The following is an 11,847-nucleotide window of genomic DNA, read 5'->3' as shown; positions in this document are numbered from 1 at the left end:
ATGGCAAAATAAATCAAAACGACTAGACTAGATATACATAAACACTTGTAATGTCGGTCGCGTGTTTCAATTTATTTATCTGATTTTTTTCATTATTTGCCGAGGAGAAGCATTACAATATCTTCGACATGTATGGCGTCGACAGCATATTTTAGCCCACTAATACTATACTGGACTATACTCGCTGATGCCGCCTTTTGAACGGCGCATTTAACAACAAAGTAAACATATTTATCTCGAATAAATATACTAGCTATTAGATTACCCGTATTATCAGCAATAAAATTGTAAAGAATTGAGGAAATTTCGTGAGTTTCGTGTTGTCATTTACATGACTTTAGCAACTCGTCTGGAAGAAAACTTGTATGGTTTCCCTTGTTGCGATATCACGTAATACAACGAGCCTATTTAATATTCATTAGAAGAATTTTGTAACGAATCATGGTATTCGAAGTATACAGTTTAGGAAACCAACAAATCAAATATCGCGATGTGTTCAAGATATTAAATATGATTGGACAATATTGACGTCGGCAATCAAGGTCGTGACCCCAGCACATGGTTATGAAAGAAAGCCTGCAACTAGATACTTGACCACGTCCGGTCCAATTTCTCAGGGTTTGTTTTGAAGTTAGAGACGTTATTTCTGTACGACTTGAAGAATTTTACAATATATCTAATTGATAAATATGGATTATATCAACACGTAGATAAATTCAACCCGACACAAATGTGCTCTCCCGATTCCATACGTACATACACTGCTTCAGCTTTGATCGGCGGAACTATCCTAGTATATAGTATAAGCTTACTGCCGCGGCCGCGGTGACTGCACAAAACTTGACAACACTACCCACATACTGATATATAATAATCACCTGTATACAGTGATAAAAACAAGCAATAATTCGAGTCCCCAACAAGTCGATGAGACCTACTTGTACTTCTTTTCAGTCCGATCCGAATGCGAGTTTCTGAGGTTTTACATGTGGTTTCAGAAAAATCAGATAAATAAATTGAAACACGCGACCGACATTACAAGTGTTTATGTATATCTAGTCTAGTCGTTTTGATTTATTTTGCCATAATATGGGGAGATAATATTTTAGCATTTATACCCACAGACACTGACAATTAGTCAGAAAGTGTGAGTAAATATCGGTAAATGTTGGTTAATAAGACATGTAGACTGTAGTTTTTGTTTACTGATGTCTATTACAACCACTACCAATGTATTTTTTCACAATGCTGTTGAGTTTTATTCACCAAGTGACTACGCTCGTCATAGGCTACGTGCTAACCATTACTCCTTATGACGTCATAAAAACCCGTGGTCTAGGTGGGACCGGAAATACCCGAAAACTCTCGAAGTAAATCCGAAGGGAACTGACTGAAAAAGGGTCATTTTAAGGTGTTTGCAAACGCTTTTTAAAAGTTTTAAAACCAGACTGCATTTCACAAACATGTCGTCTAGCAAATTAGCGATAGTGAATGTGAGCATTTTGAATCACCTTTAAAGGGTTAATTTTCAATCCCGGGTCAGTGTCTCAACACTTCCAGCATGTATTAAGCCAATATTTTCTCAAGTACAGGCTTCAAAATGTAACTATTTTTAAAAAACACAGTGACAGATTTCTTTCCTGTATATTCATAATACTGTAGTCTAACATTAGGAGATATAAAAATCTGTAATACTCTCTAAGATAGTAGTTTCATAGGTGTTGTATGAGTTCTGTGTATGTGTTACACTGTCAAAGTCATCTAGATTAATGACCCCTATTTATATGCAGAGTAGACTTGTAAGGTTTCTCATGTGTGTGTTATCTTATCAATGGAGCTATTAGAATGACTTGGGATCATTCGTTGTTCTCGACCAGCTTTATTACAGCTCTACCAGATAAGTCTTTTTAACACTCAGATTGTCATCACGATTAACATCAGGGATATCACTGCGATAGTCTTGGGGATTATCATAGGGATATCATCATAGGATTTTCACTTGAGATTATCACTCGGGGGTTATCATCAGGATTGTCACTTGAGATTATCATGGGGATTATCACTCTGGATTATCATCAGGATTGTCACTTGGGATTATCATGGGGATTATCATCAGGATTGTCACTGGGATTATCACTTGGGATTATCATGGGGATTATCATCAGGATTGTCACTGGGATTATCACTTGGGATTATCATGGGGATTATCATCAGGATTGTCACTTCGGATTATCATGGGGATTATCATCAGGATTGTCACTTGGGATTATCATGGGGATTATCATCAGGATTGTCACTGGGATTATCGCTTGGGATTATCATCAGGATTGTCACTGGGATTATCGCTTGGGATTATTGTGGAATTATCATCAGGATTATCACTTGGGATTATCTTGAGGATTACCATCAGGATTGTCACTGGGATTATCGCTTGGGATTATTGTGGAATTATCTCTTGGATTTTCATCAGGACTGTCGTTGGGATTATCATTTGGATTTGGATTAATGAGAAAAATGTACTGAGTCAAGATAAAAAATTCACAAAATTGAGCATTGAGACAATATGAGTACAATATGTTGGGTTCTAAGTAGTTATTCAGCATTGTCAAAGAAAATCACTGAAATGGTCTCTGTATTACACATTAACTCTTAATAAAAGCATATCATTTCCTTCTCACTTTATTTTGAATATGTTCATTCCTTTCTTGTGTCTTTGATGAACACAGTTCTTCCCGTGGCATAGTTTTATATTCCTGTCTTTCTACAATTTAAACAGTACATGTAATAGTTGAATGGACACCCTCACACACACACACACACACACAGGTACATACATTACACACATACATACACAGACATACGTACGTACGTACATACATACAAACAGACATACATACATACATACATACATACATACAGACAGACATGCATGCATACATACATACATACATACAATGTACATACATACACACATGCATACATACATACATACATACATACATACATACATACATACAATGTACATACATGCATACATACATACATACATATATACATACATACATACATACATACATACATACATACACACATGCATACATACATACATACATAGACAGACATACATACATACATACATACAAATGTACATACATACATACATACATACATACATACACACATGCATACATACATACATACATACATACATACATACATACATACATACAGACATACATACATACATACATACATACATACACACACATACATACACACACACATACATACATACATACATACATACATACACACACATACATACATACATACACATACATACGTATGCATACATATAGAGCAGATATGGTTTTCTGCTGACAGAAGAATGTATTTCTCTTGAATGAATTTTGAAAACCATATACATTTTTCTTTTTTTATTTGCTGAATAACCAACGGAAGCAAGTGCCATTTACAGGCTCTTTAAAATTACAGCAATACTACATACAATTACATCAAACACAGACATACAGGGGAAGCTACTGACATTAAAAATACAACAACACAGAAAACAAAATTATAAATTATAATGTTAAGATAAAAAGACCACCCAAATTAGAATGAATGTCAATCAGAAAGTTCATTAGATTAGAAAATATTTATATTTTTAAAAACAGTCGTAAAATAAGTAGTCCTAAAAACACATACACATTTTTGTAGTATTTCTTTGTGGTACGTTAAAATTCAAATTTAGGAGAATCAAACAATCATTATAAAAAAATGTTAGTCCATCTCATTAGAAAACCACTCCACTAACAGAATGGTGGTTCCAGCCCACCTGTCTGATCTTAGAATTAGAAGTAAAAAGTAAAATCTGTCTATCACAAAGCAGGGGAAGATTGAAATACTTGCAGAACAGAGTGTCTACAGTTATTCCTATGATAAGCAATATTAGCTTTGAAGCAAAGTGACATAATGAATTGCATCAGAATCTAAACTCCTGTGTTATTAATCTGATTGTGTAACCATGGTAACCAAACAACAAGCGATGCTTCTTGCGTGTGTTATATATACTATACATGTACATGTATAAAGAGTCCAGAGAGAATCAATGTTGGAGAAGTTGTTACAGCTTCTGATGATGAACCCTAAGATTTTGACAGCCATGTTGACAATGTTTGAGATGTGTAGCTTGAAATTTAAATTATACAAAATAATCAAAGCTGTGTATGGGAATTAATCATAATTTCAGCCTAAATTATCGTTAATATTGATCCTAAAGGCAAGGTTCGGTGTTCTTGTGACGTCATCAATACTGCTGTTACACTTTGCTAAATTCCGGACAAATATATTAAGGCCTAGTAGCTTTTAGTTTTTGACAGATGTTGATAGTTTTTAACTTTATTCAAAGTATGGTCGGCTTCGGTGTAAGTCATTGATGTGATTACGTGCTTGCTGCCAATATGCGTATTTAGATGCTAGATGTGGTGTATGAGTCTTCTTCATACCTGTGACTATGATGGTGTTCTTGTTTCGTCGACTCGCAGAAAACGTATCATTTGTCAGTTAGAATCGAATTTTTACATTCATTAGATACAGATAGCTCCACACCACTTCTGACCACTGTATAGTCTAATATTGGGTGCATTGGGCATCCGAATCCATGCTCCTCAGAAACAACATGTTTCCCGCCCTTGTACAATGGAAGACTTTCTAACAAAAGAGTGTAACTTTACTTGTAAGCTATTATCATTAAAATAAACTATCGCTGTGATCGAATGTATCTAATAACTTCCTATTGAACTATCGCTAGCAGATGAACCGTCTGCAGATTCAGACGAACTATCGTTTTCAGACGAACTGTCGTCTGCACATTTAGATGAACTATCGTTTTCGGATGAACTATTGTCTGCATGCAGATGAACTGTCGTTTTCAGATGAAATATCGTCTGCAGATGAACTGTCGTTTTCCGATGAAGTGTCGTCTCCAAACGAACTGTCGTTATCAGATGAACTGTCGTCTCCAGACGAACTGTCGCTTTCAGGCGAACCATATTTCTGAGCAAAGTAGTGATACCCGAAGTTTGGATCAAGTAAATCATTTACTCCGTAATCATTGAACATATCTTCAAGGAGGTAATCAGGCATGGCATCAAAGTAATACATGAAGAAGAAATCAAAGTAAATCTCGCCGAAATATTCGAAAAGCTCGCATTCAGTTTGAGGTTCTGGTGCATTTTCCCAGGCAGCAGGGTCTAAGCTGTTGACATTTTCGAAAGCCTGGGTCCAGGAGACGGTTCCATCACTGTCTTTTGGCAATTGGGCGTAACATGGTGTTTCCTCTAAATCATCCCAATATATGGACCAGACGTAATGGAAGAAGGCGTCGGCGGATACGAAGAACTCGGTACATTTATTCTCTGTCCACCATTCGATGAAAGCCAGGGCAGTGGTGTCAACTTGATGCTCAGTGATTGCCTCCCAATCAATCGATTCCCAGTTTACGTTTTCCATTATATCCATTGCTGCCATAACACCAACAGTACACGGAGCATAGGCGAAACCATACACCGTACTCATGATGTATTCACCTGCATAAAATACTTCATGGTAGGACTTCTTGAATGGCTTTTTATCAGCCTGTGGGAATAATTTCAGACCACGTTTCGATGCACCTGATAATATGCTATCGAGGATCTGACTCCCTTGTGCTTCTGTGTTCGCCGCGTTGAAAGCTTCGTTCTTCTTTGCTTCAACATCGAATCTGTTGGTACTTGACATTACACGTAGTTCCTTTGCATTCTTCAGCTTGGCTGCAGCTTGCCCGTTCTTCACCATATTCCTGAGATCATTTAGATGATTTTTTTCTTGGCGAGTTTTTTCTTGAGGTACTTCTATCTTTTTATATTTTTCTTGGTGATTTTTTTCTTTAGCAACTTCTATCTTATTACGTTTGGCTGCTGCCAACTACATAATAGAAATGAGAGAAATTATCAGCTACCCACAAATAAAATATCACTGTGCCTAACACAGGATGGGCTTATATATAAAAGCTAGCGATATTGACTTATGAAACCGACAGCGAATCAACTTTCTTTCCATGCCAGTAACATGGAACCAGGAATTATATGAGAACTGTCATCCTACTAATGAAAGGTCAGCACTCGAAGCACAGGGAACTCAGGCTCAATTAGTTGTTTGTTTATGAATACAAACAAACACATATATAAATAAACAACAAACAAATAAATAAATAAATAAATACTGTCAAACATCAACAATAGAGTAATCACAAATCAGTGTCAACAATAATGAATGGTTCACAGTATCAATAATTAGTATATGTTTTCCTATATACAGAATAGTCACAAATGGGGGTATTTGGAATTGTGACCATTTCGTTTGTTTGTTTGTGTGTTTGTTTGTTTGTGTATGTGTGTGTGTGTGTGTGTGTGTGTGTGTGTGTTTTCGTAAACAAAACTAACTGAGTCTGAGTTCCCTGTGCTCGAACTTTTAGGCTACATTTACAAAACACCGAAAAAATTCAGCATATGCCAGGGGGATACGTGACAAAAAACTGTATTTGAAACTATAATTTTTGCTGAAAACATTGTAGTGCGCAGAAGGATGGGCAGAACGTGTCATGACTTGAATCCAAAATCTAATACCAGATATAGAAAACCCTTGTTATTAGTTGGCTGTCTTCTCAACACCATGTACAAAGAAAGATAGCAATGAAAGACCATCTGATCATGACTTTTAGCCAAGAACACAAATTAAGCAAATTAAACTCGTTCTCTAAAGTAACTTGAGGGATGACAGTCTTGGATCTCTCGGCGTTTGGATTTTCGACACGGGTGATGGTGTTTTGGGGGTTTAGATATGACCAGACTGTACTTGCCTTAGTTTCCAAATCAGTTTTGTCGACTTATTCTCGTGTTTTTGTCTTTTCGAAATTTCATCATTGAATCATGAAGCCATGCAAACTTTTGTAGATGATATGGCCCTACTAATATTAACACGCGCTTAAACTTTCTTTCCCTGATAAATGTGACAGTTTGACATTCTCCGAATAATGCTGGGCAAGCTGAAAACTTTATTAAAGTCTTCGTTCTCTCCGGCAGACACATCTCATGATGTGCGTCTAAAGACCTGGGCGTTGGTTGAATATTACACACAAAAAAAAATGTTACCTTACCTTTTTGAGTAACGTTTTTGCCCTTAGGGTCCTGGACTCTGTGCTAACCAAGAGCACACACAGCAGCATAGCTGTAGCACAGATAAAAGTAAGACGAGACATCTTGATATGCCAGAAACTTGTGATCTAGGTACGACTTCTGGATGAAAAATTCAGTATTTATTGACCCAGGCGGGAGAGGTACAGTTCATTTTTGAATGACTTTAATGATGGGGGGGGGGGGGTATGGACTGATTTCTGATGGATTCGTGTATGGCAAATGTTTGATCTCAAGTCTGTGTCAATAATACTACGGTCGAAACAAGACTGTTGGCATTTCTAGGTATGTTTTCTTAACATTTTCATAGCATAATATTTAGGTTCAAGTTTATCAGTGCTCACTTGAAATACAACCTCCCCTTTTAAGAAGTGTGTTGACCTTAAGGAGAGACTCCTGAGAAACATTGTCACGTAATTCCATCATGAATATTTCTCCAAACTCATTTTCTTCCTTTGTTTAGCATTTGTTTACGTGTGAATACTCTTATTTCTGTTTTGTTGAGAGTTTTGTTTTAAGGTAAATGTGAATGAATGAATGAATGAATGAATGAATGAATGAATGAATGAATGAATGAATGAATGAATGAATGAATGAATGGATGGATGAATGAATGACAAAGATGTGTGAATAACAGACTGCAGTCTTGGTTGTAGCATAGACAGTGGAGGGGATGGTGGTAGAGATTCATATCAACACGGATGTATTAGGGGAGATATCCATGACATCAGGAACACAATACATCATTAAAAAAATGTTACATTAACATGTCAGGAAAGATGGACACTCATGGACCAATAAGTAGTAGCTAGCGGGGGAAAGTTACCAACGTAATACCAATTTCTGTTTCTTCAGAACTTGATGTGGAGGCGCAGATGTTTGTACATGTGAAAATCAGAGTATGGCAAATCCCAACTTAATGAGCATTACTAAGTCTTCAATTCAAATAGTCCTAGCAACCCCTATTGTCTATCATCAGTTGTAATGTTTGTTATTGTATCGATACATTTACATTGATTATCAGTATCCCACTGACCGTCAGAGATAGACCGCAAACATATGTCATCTAATTTTCTGTATACGTGTACCATGAAAGTGTCACCCATATTTCCATGCATGTACTATGAAGTAAATTTGGAGACAAAGTTGGAAAATACTAATAATACTTGTCTCTAAACATCTATGTATATGCATGGATGTAGGAACACAATCCTGTCCTTCTTCCTTCCATGTACTTCCATGCTCCCTCCCACAGTGGCATGTATTATTGCTTAGATTTCCGTTTTCTTAGGAAAATATCACACGAATCTTGCTGCTACAAATGTATCGATCTATAGTACTACGTATACTATAAATATTTATAGTATACGTAGTACTATAGATCGATACATTTGTAGCAGCAAGATTCGTACAGGTAGGAATATATATTCAAAAGGTTGTTATATTTAGTCTGTAGACCTGGAAAACAACAATCTATGCAATATTACACGCCCATGTGCTCCCTCCTACCTCCATTGTATATGCATGGAAATATTATACTTCCATGCCTATTCTATTGGAAGCAATACTAATCGTTGAGTACACTGGGGTTAACGTTGGTCCGTACATTGACCATCAAGTCGGTCAATCAGAGATATATCGTCGTCATAAACCACAGCCTCTTTTACGGCACCACCCAAGCCGCCCCGCTGAGAGGTTCATATTTCGTGTGTGCTCTGGCCACAGGGGCTTGAAATTGGCCATTTTTGTTTACAAATAGTTGTTTGGTTACATTCTTTCTTTACCGTGAAATTATGCTTGTTTGTTTGTTTGTGTGTGTGTGTTTGTTTGTTTGTTTGTTTGTTTGTTTGTTTGTTTGTTTGTTTACTTCTTTTTGCTCTTTAAAAATATATTTTCCCCAACAAGTTGCCATGTAATAAAGTGGTGATTTGAAAATCTGATGTGTTTTTTCTAAATCAATTTTAACCTCTTATTGGTTTTCATAAACCACCTTTACTATATTATGACTGACTACCTTATTAATCATTTATGAGTTAGTTCTTCTGAGCGCCCTCAGCCGTTAACCCTTAATCAGAACAAAATGTGCGTAAATAAATAAATAAATAATAATAATAATAATAATAATAATAATAATAATAATAATAATAATAATAGAATAATAATAATAATAATATTAATTATTATTATTATTATTATTATTATTATTATTATTATTATTATTATAATAGAAATTTATATAGCGGCTAATATCCACAGATACAGTGATCAGAGCCGCTTAAAATACAAAACACTCATAAAAAAGTACAAAAACTAAAACGGTGACATCTAAAAGCTTAAAAAGATGTGTTTTCAGCATACCTTTCAAAACATTAAAGTTATTACAATGATGGATTTTGAGAGGGGGAGCATTCCATAAAACTGGTGAAGCAACACAGAAAGCCCCGTCACCATGTTTTTTTTTGTCCGGGCTGTAATGGTACTAAGTTTAAAATGATCAGCAGAACGTAGACTATGCCCCGGGACATAGAGACTGACTAACTCACTAAGATATGGAGGACCTGAACCATGAAGACATTTAAAAGTGATGAATAAAATCTTATAAATGATACATTGATGTACAGACAACCAATGTAATTCCGGTAGAAGTGGCGTGGTATGAACATGACGTTTCGAACGTGTAATAATCCTGGCTGCAACATTTTGTACATGTTGAATGCGATTTATGGAGTACTGGGGTATACCGTGTAACAATGAATTGCACGAATCAATGCGAGAGGAAACAAGCGAATGAACTAGTTGTTCAGTGGCGGACCTAGAGAGACAAGAGCAATACGGCGAATGTGAAACATGGAAGAACGGCAAATCTGACTAACACGAGGCTTCATTGTGAGACAAAAGTCAAGGATAGTTCCAAGGCTCTTTGCCGGGTGACCCTAAAACGAATGACAACCTGAATGACGGAAAACGAATGACAGCATTTCTAGGTGGTAAACAGTGGAATGACACCCTTTTCTACATTCAGTTAGTTGAATGACACCCTCTGCACTGTAAAACCAGTGGAATGACAGCCGCCACTCTATAAAATAAGTGGAATGACAGCATTTTCAATGCTTTAGAACTGGAATGACAGCATTTCTAGGCGGTAAACAGTGGAATGACACCCTTTTCTACATTCAGTTAGTTGAATGACACCCTCTACACTATAGAACCACTGGAATGACAGCCGCCACTCTATAAAATAAGTGGAATGACAGCATTTTTAATGCTTTGGAACGGGAATGACAGAATTTCTAGGTGGTAAACAGTGGAATGACACCCTTTTCTACAATCAGTTAGTTGAATGACACCCTCTGCACTGTAAAACCAGTGGAATGACAGCCGCCACTCTATAAAATAAGTGGAATGACAGCATTTTTAATGCTTTGGAACTGGAATGACAGCATTTCTAGGTGGTAAACAGTGGAATGACACCCTTTTCTACATTCAGTTAGTTGAATGACACCCTCTGCACTGTAAAACCAGTGGAATGACAGCCGCCACTCTATAAAATAAGTGGAATGACAGCATTTTCAATGCTTTAGAACTGGAATGACAGCATTTCTAGGCGGTAAACAGTGGAATGACACCCTTTTCTACATTCAGTTAGTTGAATGACACCCTCTACACTATAGAACCACTGGAATGACAGCCGCCACTCTATAAAATAAGTGGAATGACAGCATTTTTAATGCTTTGGAACGGGAATGACAGCATTTCTAGGTGGTAAACAGTGGAATGACACCCTTTTCTACATTCAGTTAGTTGAATGACACCCTCTGCACTGTAAAACCAGTGGAATGACAGCCGCCACTCTATAAAATAAGTGGAATGACAGCATTTTCAATGCTTTAGAACTGGAATGACAGCATTTCTAGGCGGTAAACAGTGGAATGACACCCTTTTCTACATTCAGTTAGTTGAATGACACCCTCTACACTATAGAACCACTGGAATGACAGCCGCCACTCTATAAAATAAGTGGAATGACAGCATTTTTAATGCTTTGGAACGGGAATGACAGAATTTCTAGGTGGTAAACAGTGGAATGACACCCTTTTCTACAATCAGTTAGTTGAATGACACCCTCTGCACTGTAAAACCAGTGGAATGACAGCCGCCACTCTATAAAATAAGTGGAATGACAGCATTTTTAATGCTTTGGAACTGGAATGACAGCATTTCTAGGTGGTAAACAGTGGAATGACACCCTTTTCTACATTCAGTTAGTTGAATGACACCCTCTGCACTGTAAAACCAGTGGAATGACAGCCGCCACTCTATAAAATAAGTGGAATGACAGCATTTTCAATGCTTTAGAACTGGAATGACAGCATTTCTAGGCGGTAAACAGTGGAATGACACCCTTTTCTACATTCAGTTAGTTGAATGACACCCTCTACACTGTAGAACCACTGGAATGACAGCCGCCACTCTATAAAATAAGTGGAATGACAGCATTTGTAATGCTTTGGAACTGGAATGACAGCATTTCTAGGTGGTAAACAGTGGAATGACACCTTTTTCTACAATCAGTTAGTTGAATGACACACTCTGCACTGTAGAACCACTGGAA

Source organism: Glandiceps talaboti, chromosome 10, assembly GCF_964340395.1.
Source record: "Glandiceps talaboti chromosome 10, keGlaTala1.1, whole genome shotgun sequence".
Lineage (NCBI taxonomy): Eukaryota > Metazoa > Hemichordata > Enteropneusta > Spengelidae > Glandiceps > Glandiceps talaboti.
Note: the sequence above shows the minus strand (reverse complement) of the source record.